The 14,369-nt window shown below is 44.7% G+C and overlaps 1 long non-coding RNA gene across 1 annotated transcript in view; it reads left to right on the top strand.

Moving 5' to 3' along the window:
• Positions 1-555: 555 nt before the first annotated feature.
• Positions 556-14,369, top strand: part of LOC128327030 (uncharacterized) — a 41,419-nt gene continuing 27,605 nt past the window's right edge. The window contains exons 1-2 of the long non-coding RNA XR_008308412.1: positions 556-804; positions 3,855-3,957. This is a non-coding gene — a long non-coding RNA (uncharacterized LOC128327030). The remainder of the gene's footprint in view (positions 805-3,854; positions 3,958-14,369) is intronic.

Genomic DNA, 14,369 nt, shown 5'->3' with positions numbered 1-14,369 from the left:
GGCCAAACAAACTTGGGATGCAAGGGAGAAATAAACAGAAAAACACTAAAAATCTAAAGAAGAAGAACAGAAAGAGGGAGGGAGGGAGGGGTGCACAGCAATGTAGAAGGTGGGGGGTTGGTATGGGCCAGGCCCTGGGTAGGCCCTGGCCAAAGAAAGGACTGAGAGAGAGACGGGGGGAGACACCCAGGGAAAAGCAGTGTGGGAGGGGACACAGACTGGGAAAAGGTTTTAAAAAGGAGAGGAGAGCAGGCAGAGAGAGAAGGCAAGGGAACACAGGGATTGGAATCAAAAAGCACAACTCTGCAAGGCAACAGACTCACCAGAGCAGCACAAGCTAGCCAAAGCCAAGCAACAACTGCAAACCAGAGAATTTTCCAGGCCAGAGGCTTGGAACATGATTTGAAACTCCCTCCTTTGGGAGCCCCCACCTTTGCACTCCCCCCTGGCCAATACGATGCCAGCTTTCAAACACTGGCACAGTGCACAGCCTACCACAGGGCCAGACTTATCTGGCCAATCACAGCATCCATAGCTCAGACAACGAAAAGAAGCAAAACAAGACCCACAAAATGGAGGAAAACACACAGACAGACCTAAAAAGGAGCCTAATGGCTTTGAACTGGTTCGAGCACGTTCAATTAGGCTTCAGCCAAACTGGGGCTCGATCGGTTCAAACTCAGACTGGCATTGCAAAACCAATGCCTGGTTTGGTCTGAGTTCAAACCGTTGAACCAAACCAGTTCGATCTCAAACCGGTCCAAACTCGGACCAGTTTGCACATCCCTACTCCTGTTTCCTTAGGTGAGTAGCTTCGTTCTGGTTGCATAAACACCATCTGCAACTCTGAGCTGTATGCAATAAGTAGTCCTTTTCAATTGCTTCCTGTGTTTGCCATGGAGGTGACCTTGCTCAGAGGAGCAACTGGACTTTATGGCATTTTAATTAATTTAACGGGCATTCATGACCTGCACTCAATCTTTGTTAAATGCTCAGATGCTGGTTTTCATGTATGTTATGTCTGTTTTTACATCACTCAAAGTGGGTAGTAAAATGAATTTATTTCCTAATTAAACACCCATGTACACTGCCAAAAGATGCTCTGATTTAGTCTGGCTACACATAAGCCTCAGCGCTGAAATCTAATTGCAGGGTAAAATGATGTTTTTAGATTTGTGCTTCATCTTTATGTGAATAATGCAATATAAGTTGCTAATTTGGCATTGCATCCATTATGAAACATATATGAGACCTTAACATATTTGCTCATTTTATTGCTAGACAGAATCTGCTGAATCAGTAAGATACTGGCAGCCAGGGCAGCATTTCACGAAGCAGTATTTGCAATTCAATTCATATCTTTAAGTCAGTTTCAGGGTCACAGCTTAGAGCAAAAGATTATCAGTTCTTGAAATATTTGCCATAAAAGCAAATATAAAATTGTAACAGGAAATTTGGCCAGCTTTTGCATAATTAGATACTGCAGTTTGCTCTTTCTGAATGGTGGGTGTTATTCTAGTCATGTTCAGTATTTAAGCCCAGTCTTAAGTAGTTTAGTAAGAGACAGGGTTACCATATGGCACAGATGGCTGGGTTTTGCCCATATGCTGGGCGTGCCCTTTTGATCTATCCACTGGCCCAGACTGCCAGCTTTTATGGGATTTTTCTGTTTTAAAAAGAAACCTCTAGTTCTTGTAGAAGAAGAGATATGAGGTAAAATGCGCAGAGAAGCAATCTCCTGTTCAATCATCCACTGAGAAATGAGCCTGCTTCTGATTTCCATTCTTCTAGCCTATGAGGGAAGTCAGAGCAGAACTGACATGTAAGGAAGAAATAGCAATGATAACGTGCTTTGTTTCTATCTGTTTCACAAGCATGATCTAGAGATGCAGAGAATGACTTATGTCAGTCATCTGGAGATGGAACTTCCTTGCTCATTTTGGAACTAATTTTTGCTTATTTTTGAGGGGGTAAGCTCTTGAGGTGGCTGTGTTCCATTTTGCTGCTGTGGCTTGTTGAAAGGACCTTTTTGCTGTATTCCTGTTCTCTTGTTCCTGGTATCTGAGTTGCCTTGCTTCTAGCAAGTTGCTGCTGCTGCTGATAACCTCAACTTGTTCCAGCTGTTGAGTTTCTGCCAGAAAGATTGGCTGGTTGCTAACCCCACCTCCTCTTCTTGGGCTAAGTAAGGCAGTTGCAGCCAAAGGCACAGTCGGTGGCCTGCCTGTAGATGGCCTCCAAAGCCAGCCGCCAAAGGGGGCCGGCCTTGGGTGGTGAGACTGAGCGCTGGGATCAGTAATGTTGTTTTGAAAGACTTGTGTCTGGCCTTGGGACTGCCTCTCTGTTGTTTGGCTGAGGGATATGTCTTGGCTTACTAGGAAATAGAGAGGTGGTGGTGTGGCTCCTCAGCAGGGTGTGGCTATTTCAGTGGTGGTGGGGCACAGAAAGAGAAAGAGCGTTGGCAGGTCATCAGGGCTGGTGCTAGGAGTTCTGGTGCCCCCCTGCAACCTATAAATTGGTGCCCCCCTAATTTTTAAAAACTGAGCCAAATGTGTTTATTCTGGGCTGCAGTATCATGGCAGTGTATGCACATGTGCACTATTATAAACACGATAGATAATAAAAAATGTACACACACACACACACACACACACACACACACACACACACACACACACCAGAGATGCCTTTGGCCATAGTGGGTGGAAATGATGGGAGTTGCACCTTGGAATGTGTTTTAAAGAAGATGTATACCCTGCCTTTCAATTGTGATTCTTCCAAGAGAACTTGGGTTGTCTTTCTGCAAGTTACAGTTCACTAAACATAATACCCCACCAGTTTTAAGAATACAAAGAATCTCCAAGCAGAAGGACCAGTAAAAGCAGGGCCAGGCAGATCTATGTGGTTGCCCAGAGCACCATCTTGCATAGAGAGACATAAACAGTGCCAGAATATAGCATTGCCCACTATCAATTCTCTCCTTTTTGTATTGCACCCCTGAAGGACTGCACAGTGGGGTAAAAACGTAATACATAATCCTCCACCCCACACCCCAAAGGGCCTGCACATGCTGCACCCCAAGAGACACAGAGGAGATATGGTAGCTCTCTTTAAAAGCTACTATGGTGTAGTAGCTAGAGCTGGCCTTAGACCAGGCTGACAAGTGGAAGGAACCCGTCTCTCTCAGCTATGTCCGCTAGGGTACTCAGTTCAGCACCAACAAAGGCTCAATGGCTGAAGTGTGTAAGTGTGTGTGTGTATGTGTGTGTGTGTAGAACTATGAGGATACCATCTCTACCGTGTTTCCCCGAAAATAAGACACTGTCTTATATTTATTTTTCCTCAAGGAGACACACTATGGCTTATTTTCGGGGTATGGCTTATATTGCACTACTGCTTAGAAATCCTGCTACGGCTTATTTTATGGGTATGTCTTATTTTCAGGGAAACAGGGTATCAACAGGATGCCTGTCCAGTTGGGTCTGCAGTCCAGGTATTTGGTCCAGATGTTTGTCTTTCTGCCAAACCTACCTCACGGGGAAAAAACAAAAAAAGAATCTGGGGGAATAATTATTACTCCTGCTAACTACACAAAGAGGCACCTTTCAAAGTAGTGATTCTCTTTATATTGGGGTGGGGGGCAACTGGCCCCATTCAGCCCCAGCCCAGCATCCCTCGAGTAGCTGTTGCTGGTTCCTACCTTGTGTTTTGCTCTAGACTGTGTGAGCCCTTTGGGCATAGGGAAACATCTCCTTAACATTCTTTTTCTCTCTATGAAAATTGCTTTGAGAACTTTTTTTGTTGAAAAGTGGTATTATAATAACAATACCGGCATATAATGGTATCTTTAACTGCAGGGATGGTTGTGTGCATGTACACACACATGTACAGGAGGAAACAGAAGAAGGCGGGAAGGAAGAGTAAGCAGTAGAGTCACAGGACCATGGAATACAACAGCATGTGAGCTAAACATAAGTGAAAAGTAGATTCAAAGGGGCATTAATGCAGATAAAGCGTGCACATAACACCTGTACTGAAATAGGAGCAATGGTTTCTGGTTAGGGCCCAAATGGGTGGAGTCAGACCCAGTTTAAGAACATATGCATGCGAGAGAGGGAAGGTGGCATCTGTGGGGAAGCAACCCACCCCACCACGGCTTCTGCAAAGGGGGATCTCCAGCAAATAAGGTGAGGCACCTCAACAGTAGCAGCTCTCACTTCCCCAGAGGACTTATTTTCTGAGCAAGCCACGCTGCTTCTCTCTTGGCCACATTCCTCTCCTCCCCCCCCCCCCACTTCAGGCAGGGAAAGGAGATTCCTCTCCCACCGACGCCCACTTCCCCCTTGCCTTCAGACTGCAGACCGTCCAGTGGAACAGGCGAGCTCATGTCTCTCTCACCTGGACTGTACGTTTGCTTGAGTGACCTTGCCCAGTGACCTTGGCAAGACTTCCGCTGTCATTCCTGGTGGCAGCCAGATACCAAAATGCACCCCGACTCCCAGGAGAGAGGCAGGCATGTGCGTGCGGCAGCAGCCCCTGCCCCTGCCTGGAATAGCCCTCGCAGCAGCAGGAGTCCACCGACTCACTGAGCCAAGGCTGGGCTGTGCAGATGTTGATGGGAAGCTAAGCAAGAAGCTGCCTGAGGAAGGGGAGAGGAGCGAGAGAGGGCGCTTTACCCATTAGGATGGAAAGCAGCTGCTGCTGCAGCAGTGGCAATCGCCTCCCACCATCTCCCTGCATCGCTGCACTGCCTGAGGGCTCCCTCCCCTTCCCCACTTCTGTGCCTTTCACCTGGGCATCAGATAGATAGACTGCATAGATCGATTTAGGCACCCTCTTAATGTCAGTGCCCGCTGCCATGCAGTCCTTGCTTACCACGTTCCACTGGTCCTGCAGGTCATCAAGCCATTACAGGGGAAGAGAAAACAGAAACCTAATAGCTCTTTCCCCTTCTAGCTGCCTTGTCAGCTCTTTGACCTTGGGGAGCAGTACCCATTGCCCACAGAACCTCACCTTGCTCCTTTACAATGCCAGGTTGGTCCAAAATAAACCAGAAATTATCCATGATCTAATTGTGGATGAGGGAGCTGATCTGGCATGCATTACAGAGACCTGGTTGGGAGACGCTAGTGGCCCAGTCTGGTCCCATCTTCTCCCTACAGGATACTCTGTTGTGGAGCAGATGAGAGGACATGGGAGGGGAGGTGGAGTGGCTGTGGTTTATAAGAACAGTATATCCCTTACCAGGATCCCTGTCAGAGCATCTGCCTATAGTGAATGTGTGTACTTGAGTCTTGGAACCAGGAATAGATTGGGAATTCTGTTGGTGTACTGATCACTGCGCTGCCCAACATAATCCCTATGACTTCAATGTTCACTTTGGGACTGAAATGTCAGGAGCAGCTCGGGAGTTCATAGTGGCCATAATAACGTTGGGCCTTTCGCAAGAGGTCTCAGGGCCAACACATGCTGCTGGTCACACGCTTGATTTGGTATTTTGCTCTGATCAAGGAGATGTTCTGTGGGTGGGGACACCTATGATTTCCCCATTGTCGTGGATGGACCACCACCTGGTGATGGTTCAATTTGCAGACACTGGTCACCTCTGAAGGTGTGAAGGAGCTATTAGGATGGTCCACCCAAAGAGGCTATTGGATCCAATAGGATTCCAGGAAACCTTGGAGGGCTTTAATATTGGCTCTGCCAGTGATCTTGTTGACATCCTGGTGGAAAATTGGAATAATGAGTTCACTAGGGAGATGGACTCTATAGCTCCTAAGCATCCTCTCCAACCTGCTTCTAAATGAGCTCCATGGTATATGGAAGAACTGTGGAGAGCTGAAGTGGCTAGGTAGATGAGAAGAGTGCATGAACAGGACTCAGCTCGAATCTGACAGATTACAGAGATTGCACAGAGTACAACTGAATACAACAGAGTACAACATGTATTTGACAATACATGAGGCAAAGAAGTGATTCTTTGCTATGCGTATTGCCTCTGCAGGTTTGTGTCCAGCGGTATTGTTGAGTGTGGTGAGGGATCTTAAACAGGCCCCTTCCGCTCCGGCTTTGGAACCATCATTTAGGCTCTGTGGAGTTTTTAATTAGTTTTTTTTGTGGACAAAATATCTTGTAGTCAAACTGACCTGGATTCCATTGTAGGTGCAGAGACTTGAGCGGGGGTAATCAGTAACTCCTCTTGTGTGGATCAGTTTCAGTTTGTGACTCCTGAGGATGTGAACATCCTCAGCTGCTTGGAACTGTGCGTCCTGCCCCCTATCCATAGCCCAGATTGCTCAGACTGCTATGTATAGCAAAGCTCCTGTGTGCAGTTGGGCACTGGGGAGGAGGGAGGAGCTCTCTGCTGCCCGCATAGCATCAGCGGAATTTTCACAAGGTAAAAAACAGGCACTCTCCCCCCTCACTCCCCCCACCCGCCCTGCAGCCAGCCAGCCAGCCGCCACCATTGAATTTTAGGGGGCAAAAAGGGAAACTTTCCCCTCTTAGAAATACTCTGCTATATAAGTAATTACCCCCAACCAAGCAAGTCACCATCACCAGTCTCAGTAAGCCTCTCTTGAAATTGTGTTGCAATTTTGAGGGGCCTCTATTTCTGACAGATTTGCCCCCTTTCCTTTCTTGATGAAAATAGCAGCAGAAATGGGGGAAAATTTCAATTCAGCTATAGTGGGATTCAATGCAGCTATAAGGGAAAAATTCTATTCAGCTATAGTTCCTCCGCTAAGTGCAGCTGAGGAACTTGTCTTTTAAAACCATTTTTGACTTCCATAGACAATTCTCAGATATTTCTGGTTCCCACCCAAGACTTTAGCATAGCTCTTATTGAACGGCAGCATGTTTCTCCCCACCCCACAAAAAGATATCAGCAAAGATAAGATTTCGTGCTTTTTCCAGCTCAGGCCTTCTTTTGTGTGGAAAATCATAATTTTTCCTCTTAGTTCTAAACATTTATAAACTTCTCTTGCTAGGGCCAATGCATTCGATTATCCTCATATTGGAGGTTGGGAAGGTGGCTTGTGATAGCCCTGAAATACAGTATATTTCAGATATAATATTTCAGATTAGAGGGATTGTGGAAGCTAGATTGGATTTCCAAGTCAGTCTATTAAATTGCTCCTTCACACTCCCTCCCAGCCCAAATATAATACTCATCTGCATTCAGGAGCATTGTACTTCAATGGCTTAAATGCAGATGCATTCAGCTTTTAAATGTTAAAATATAGGGGTGGGGGAGGGGGTGGGAGACTTTTTAATATATAAGAACTGAGTTTAAAAGAACATAAATGTCTGATGCTATCCTTTTGGTTGAAGAAAGGCAGTGAACATGCATGGCCGAGCAATTGTAGCTGTTTTATCATTTTGGATTAATCCATTGTTTTTTTGGGCAGCTTCACTTCTGTTCCAGAAGAGAACAGAATATGGCATCTAAACTGAACCCAGAAATTCGGCAGCACCTGTGAAGTTATTTATTACAAGTTTATGGAATGAGCAAAAAGAAGAAAGTGTACCATTTCTGAACCCATCTTCTTAGCCACTAGAATTTGGCCTCAGATTTCTTGAGGAAGTTAGCTGGTGTGGGAGTGGGAGATCAGCAAAAATCATTGCATGAGCAAAACGTATTGATGCAATGGCAGCATTTGTCTGGATGCTGCCCAGCTTCTTCTCAATTAAACAACAAAAAAGTGGCAGCTATTGTGATTGGATTATATCCAAACCCTGTCTTCCACCTGCATTATCTCTCAGTCACAGAAAAGAAGGTACAGGGTTTTTTTGCCAGTCCTTCTCTGACCCTCTGTACCCCCCAAAAATCTGCTTGTGAGGGTTGGAGGACTCTTCCAAACAGGATGGCATTCAGCACATAGGGCTGGAGAAAAAAAGGGAATTCGAGAAAATCACATCTCCTCCTTGTGCAATCATAAGGCAGCATAAGTGCAAGATGGAGTTCAGATACAACTCATTGCATATAGAGTTAACTTGCATACAAATTTAAATTTATTTGCAAGTTAAACATCATGTTAAAATGTTACTTTCTAGATTTAGCATATAGCATATACTCAGAATGCTCATTTTGTTTGTGATATCCATAGTATCAAACTGTTCTTAGACAATGAGGCTGTTCTCACAACCAGCCTAACCCTGCCTGGGCTGCCCCAAGCAGGGTTAGGCTGGTCACAAGAAGCAGTGGGATTCTCGCAGATCCCTCTGCTCCCTGCCTGCCTAACCCCCTTAACAAACCTGGCTTTTAGCCAAAGTTAAGAGTGCTCTCGTACCCTGGCTGCCAGATATTGTGTGATTCCTTGGGCTGCACACACTCTGAGCAATACTGGGAAGGCCTGCTAGGCCTTCAGAGGACTTTCCATGCTTGCAGCTTCAGATTTCAAACAGTGGATGCTTCACCAGGCTTAATCATGTTGTGCTGGCCCAAATAGAAGTTCTGATTGTGTGCTGCTACTGGGGTAGGAGCTCTCTAACCTCCTCAGCCCACACTCCAAATGGTCATGTGAACAGTCATTATATCTATGCTGCCTAAATGTTTGGCTTCTTTAGTCATCTCTCTGTTTTCAGTCCCTGCCTATTTTAGCTCTTGTTATGTTAAGATTATATTTTTCAACCATAACCATTAGCAGCTCCTCCTCCTCCTTCTAAATTTGTCAGGTTTCCAGCAAGGGTTTGAAGGTGACCTCAGGGAGCACTACATATTATCTATTCAACTGTATGAAAGGGAGGACTATATAAAAGTATATACCTGAGTAAAAGGAATTATAAACTAAACAAAAAAAGGAGTAAATGTCACTGGTGCACACCACTGAAATCCATAAATAGCCAGCTGCCACCCATTTCCCTAGGCACCTGAAGTCATCGGCACATATTATTTTTAGCAGAAGCCACTTCTAGTCATATTTCCCATCGGGCTGGAATATGAGAGCACATGATTATTCCAGGCTACCCCCGCCGGCATGTGTTTTGCTCCACTGACCTCAGGGCTCCCTCTACCTCCAGGCTGACAACACTATGAGTAGGAGCCTTGACAATCTAAGTACAGCCCATTTGAATTTCATGTCTTTGGCTAGATCCTTTGTGATTTGCAGTTTTCCCGATTGTTGTAGCTTTCCACCCTCCCCCTCTAGTAACAGGGTAATCTAAAGACCCAGTTCACTGGGTTTATGCTTCCCGCCCCCAACCTTAATTTGTGTAGAATGTCTCCAGTTTGCAACAGATGGACTTTGTGAGAGGTCTGTGTGAAGGTGTTAGTTCTCAAGGCCCCTTTCTCATCCTCTCTCTGTAGCTTTTCATCTGCTGTTATCCTCTTATTCTACTGATTCATAAGCCTAATTCTTATTGAGGAGATAAGCATGTGTCTGAGCTATACCATTTCAAACTGAAAGTGCAACAAAATTCTGTCCATATAGCTTTGATATTCATATTTATGCAAAATGTTTCAGTCAGGGGCATAGCAAGGCTGGAGTGGGCCCCTACTCCCTCAGAGTCCCCTGTGTCCCTCCTTCTTTTTAATGAGGGCAGAATTCAAAAAGGGTCACTAAGATCCTTTAATTGAAGATCTTTTAAGCTCTGTCTCAACTTTGAGACATGAGACCAGAGATGGTTCTTTCTCCATCACTTCAATTGTGGCTATTTCCCTGATCCTAATAGAGTATATATTTTACCAAAAACAGGAGTCAACATTGATGAGACTAATGAAAATCTAAGAAGTATAGAAGTGCTTCTATAGAAAAACCAAGCAAAAAGCACCTAGACACCAATAACAATAACAAGAAGTAATTTACTGCTGCTCAAGAAAAAAAGTTCTCAAAATGGGTTACAGAGCAAAAGGTATGAGAAAACTGTTGCCTGTTCCAGCAGTGATCGCAATAAATTCTCCCCAGTACCCAAAGTGTCCACAATAATGCGTGCACACACACACAACACCAGCAACAACCAAGTGAGAGATGTTATGCTGAGATGACTAGGAACAGTTGCTCTTTTCCTGCTGTATATAAGACAGCCACCTGCTTAAAGTGTGCCTCTTTGCCCAGTTAGCTAGGGGTTATAAGAACAATAATAATATATTGCATTTATATAGGCTTCAAGTGTTAAAACACTTTTTACATAATCAGGTCATTCACAAAATCAAGAACTGGGTTCTACCTGGGTTTGGGAGCTCTTTTCAATTTTCAGTTGTGTGGAAGAAAGGTAAGATGAACATCTGGGTAGAAGTAATTGCAGCTACGATCCATGTGTAGAGTCTTACTGGGTACTGTGTACTGTGTGGAGAGTGGGCTTAGCTCGCTTTCCCCACAGCCAATCCTCAGGCTAACCCTCATGGGGTTCTGTCATGGCTTCCGTCACAGAGCTGGTAGGGGTGGTAGGGATCAGGGGCCACACGTGAGTGTGCGGGGCATGTTGGGGAGACCTCAGTGCTGGGAGGCTTTTGGTAGTCTCCCAGTCAAGGGTCGACTCATGAGTCGCCATGGCGCAGAGCCACACCGCGGCAACTCACAATTGGATAAATGGGGTTAGCTGAGCACTCACTCCGCTAACCTCGTTTAAGGGCGGGGGTACTTCGGTTTGCTGCCTGGAGCCGCATGGCTTCTGTTGCAGCACATGGCCGCAGGAAAGCAGGCTAGGTTCCTTTAGCCCGCTTTCCTGTGGTCGTGAGAATCGCCTCCTCGTGTGGAAGCAAGGCAGAAGGAAAATCCACCCAGGTTTTTCTCCTGCCTTGCTTCCACACAATCACTTCTACTCAGGTTTGCCTCCTACCTTGCTTCCGCACTGTTGGGAATTCTCTCTGGTAAGAGATACCATTCTAATATAGCAGAGTGCACAGAGGCACAACACAGTGGAGTCTGCCCAGGCATGCGTGTATGCTGAGAGTAAAATAACTTGGAGCCAGCTCATAGTTTCAAATCAATATAAGGAGTCTTTGTTGGAGAACTCCATTCTAGATAGGAAAGTGGAGAGATAAGATCTCTAATCTAGCTAGCTAGCTGGATGGAGAGGGATGGAGTCTGCATCTCTGCACACATGGTGCAGGGAGAGAGGAGTGTGGGTATTGCAAGGTTGAAGAAAGGGAAGAGGAAGTGGCAAGGCAGGAAGGAAGGAAGTCCCTAAGAGTAACAATCTACATATCAAAGGGATAGTGTCAGAGCAGTAGAGAAGGTATGACCAATGTCGTGACCCCTCTAGCCCTCTGACTCACTAATCTGTCCCCCTCTGTCATTGAGACATAAGAAAGCGCAGAGTCCTTCACTTCCAACAAGCACAACCAAAAATTGGGAGCACAAACAGCTCCCAAACCTGGGTAGAATCAGTTTTTGATTGTGTTAATGAACTCCTTATCACAGCAATCCTTACAACAATTTTGTAAGTTTGGTCAGAAATATTATGGTATGGATAGTACTGGATTTTAACATGGGAGACTTGGATTCAAATCCTGAATCAGACATGAAGTCCACTGGATGACCTTTGGCCAGTCACTATTTCACAGCCTCAGTTAAATATTGTGAGAGATGATTAGCAGGGAACTGATTTCAACCACATTGCTGCTTTCCCCAAGATGGCTGTGTCCTGTGCAGTTTTGAAGCAAAACTGATGCCATCTCTTAGGTGGATTCAAGATTTCTACAAAAGATGTGAGCCTTACCTTCCATGTACCCATAAAGGCAACATCAGGACTGATGTGGAGAGGGCTCTCTTCCCTGGCTTGGTTCTTCCTTGGTGGATTGGAGGAGGCCAAAGACAGTGATAGCATATAGGTAGCCTGAAATGCAACGGGGCCTCAATTTAGTATTCCTCCAGCTCTCTAAGGCTCACAGTTTTCTGAATGAATGGCACAGCCTTGCTTATAAATAGTGATGTGAGAGTAGAAGGCTACACCTGCCCCTCTAAAAAGTAGTAGCTGCCTGCTCAGGGTACTAGTTGCCTGCTAGTTTTCCCTGCTTCCCAAGTTTTTCGTTTCAGAGTCTGGAGAGATGAGTAGAGAGATGCTGCCTGTAGCAAAAAGTCTTGGGAGTTCTTACAGGATAACAAGGATCCTGGTCCATCAGTTTTGACCCCCAACCTCAGAGTGTCCTTCTGTAGAATTAGTTGCTAATCAGTATACTACAGCATCAAGGACATTTGTAAACTTCCTTTTAAAAAGAATGTTAGAGAAATCATGAGATATGAATCTGGTGCTTCATGTGATAAAGTACCTGACTTCTCACATACCCTCTGAGAAAAATACCCTGACTTCTCACAAATATGTTGAATGAGTAAAGTTGTGGGGAGGGAACAGCTTTCACTGAGGAGCTGGATGGAAAGATGTCTCCAAATCTATAAACCTAACCACAAATACAGTTGAACACGTCACAAAAGCTGAAAGCAAGCTGGTCCCATAGCTTGGGTTTGAATCATTTGGAACCATTGTTCCCTCTAACAGGGATTCCCATATGTTCACTACAACTCCCAGCATCCTCAGCTGCAATAGCCTTTGGCTGGGGATTATGGGAGTTGTAGTCATCATGTGGGAATCTTCTCACATACCCTCTGTTTGGAAGGTATCTGTTTGGAGCTGATATCTATTTTAACTTTTTGAATTTGAATTTTGTTTCCTGTACATATTTCAGAATCTGTATTGTAGATTTTGTTTATGGGATCTTTTTTGTTCGCCCCTAAAATAAAATAAAAAATGGGATCATTGCACAGCCAATTGTCCATGCAAGAATAGGACAATTTTTAAGCAATGTGACATTAGATGAATTTTAAATGTATAGGTTTCTAAAGAAAAGAAAAGAAAAATACAGCATTGTATTCTACTATAGGGTGTAGACAATGAGAACCTTTCGTCGTTGGCTATAAAACTCTTTAAGTCAATGGAAATGTAAACCCTTGCAGGAAAAGTGAGCCTTCTCTGATCTCAGCCACTAGATCTTCTGTGCCTTCTCCCCAAGCTCTGTCTCTTTGTATTTTGTTAATGTTAACATGGGCATTTAAAAACAATTGAAATCAATAGGGTGTTTTAGCACTATATGGGTTTTCTTTAAAATGAAGAATGATGTTTAATACTTCTTTCAAGTAGACAAGAACAGTAAATCTTTCATGATTCTGCAGGCAGCCCAGTCTAATAAACCTCTCAGTATAGTAAAACTGTAGGTCGGATTACTCTTGGAGCGTTGGGAATGTTGCAATCAATTCATAAAATAGTCATAAGCCTATTAGAGGACAGTGCTATGCAGCCCTCGATGCAATTATATTTTTGTGAAGTACTGAAGCAGAGCTTTGGTAATATACATCAGTGTGCATCCCAGCCAAGAGGCAAGTATTCATTAATGTATAATTATGAGTGGATTTTGCTTGTGTGCTTATGGTTATAAATAGGAACTTTCTAAGATCTGTACTGTATGGCAGGGGGAAACATTCATAGAGTTCAAGAGGCACATATACACCACAACACATGAATGTATGCTGTTATTTACTCATAGCCAAAGATATAAGTATTGTTATGAGCACTCACCTCTGCAGCTCCCTGCTCTGGCCATTTTCTCCTTCAGTTCTCAGACTCCACTCGTCCCCACTGCTAACACTTTCATATATCTATTTTATTTCTACCCCTCCTTTTCTAAGCTTCTGCCTGGCCTGCCTGTCTCTAGAGATTGAGCTCAGTCAATATAAACGACCACTCATTTCAGAGTTCAGGGAATGGGTGAGGGGAAAATGTCGGTGACATTTGAAAATGTCGGGAAAATGTTGGTGAGGGTGTCGGTGACAACCCCTGATGGTGGCGCATTACGCTGGCCTCGTCCTGATATCCATGCATTAGATGTTGGTGTGAAGCAGTTGCAATGTATACAATCCCTTCACACTAAGATTTAACACATGGCTTTCAGAGGGTGTGGCTAGCATGTGCCCCGACCATTAGGCATGTGTGTCTGATACCCACGGTCCCATTTTTCCCTCCCTGATGAATTTTAAAAGGAGTTTGAAAGCCCTCCTATTCCAAAAGGCATTTAAAATCTGGTTTTTAATTGATTTTCTAGTTTAAGAGGCCTGCTGCTGCAGGCATCTGAGGAAACGCCAGCAGTCTTGTACAAAAGCGCAAATATGCAGATACTTCGGCCTGTATGCCGGCATTTCAGGAGTGAAACTTACAGGAGCTGGTGCAAACCCTTTAAGTATTTGCACACTTGCACATTTGCGCAAGGCCGCCAGCACTTCTTTGGATGCCCACAGCAGTATGTGCCAATTGGAAATGGCTGAGTAAGACTGCACAACAGGTGGGCCACCAATATGCATCTCTGCATTCTCCCTCTCCCTCTCCCTGAAAGAGGCATTTTACACTCAATCAATCAATACACGCATACATATATGCGTACA

Source organism: Hemicordylus capensis, chromosome 5 (genome assembly GCF_027244095.1).
Source record: "Hemicordylus capensis ecotype Gifberg chromosome 5, rHemCap1.1.pri, whole genome shotgun sequence".
In the NCBI taxonomy this organism is placed as follows: domain Eukaryota; kingdom Metazoa; phylum Chordata; class Lepidosauria; order Squamata; family Cordylidae; genus Hemicordylus; species Hemicordylus capensis.
The sequence above is the reverse complement of the archived record's forward strand: the minus strand, read 5'-3'. Positions and strand labels throughout refer to the sequence as shown.